Here is a 273-nt window from a genome sequence, read left to right on the forward strand (position 1 = left end):
ACTTGATCACCCAAGGTCTAATCCCTATGCCCATGAGTTCTCTTTTCCCTTAGTCAAGAAAGTATCATTTTGTTATTGCTTTCTAGTATTAGTAGTAGTTTAAAACCCATCTAAATCATTGGTTGCACTTAGATTAAGTGAGTACTTGCATTCTCAGTGCTTTGATATCCCTCAGAACTGGTTCGACAATCACTATACTACAACATTTGTCTTAGGAGCCTTGAAAACTCCTAACATCAGTCTTCAATTCCAAATTGTAATCATTTCACTTGT

Source organism: Brassica oleracea, chromosome C7, assembly GCF_000695525.1.
Source record: "Brassica oleracea var. oleracea cultivar TO1000 chromosome C7, BOL, whole genome shotgun sequence".
Classification (NCBI taxonomy): Eukaryota; Viridiplantae; Streptophyta; class Magnoliopsida; order Brassicales; family Brassicaceae; genus Brassica; species Brassica oleracea.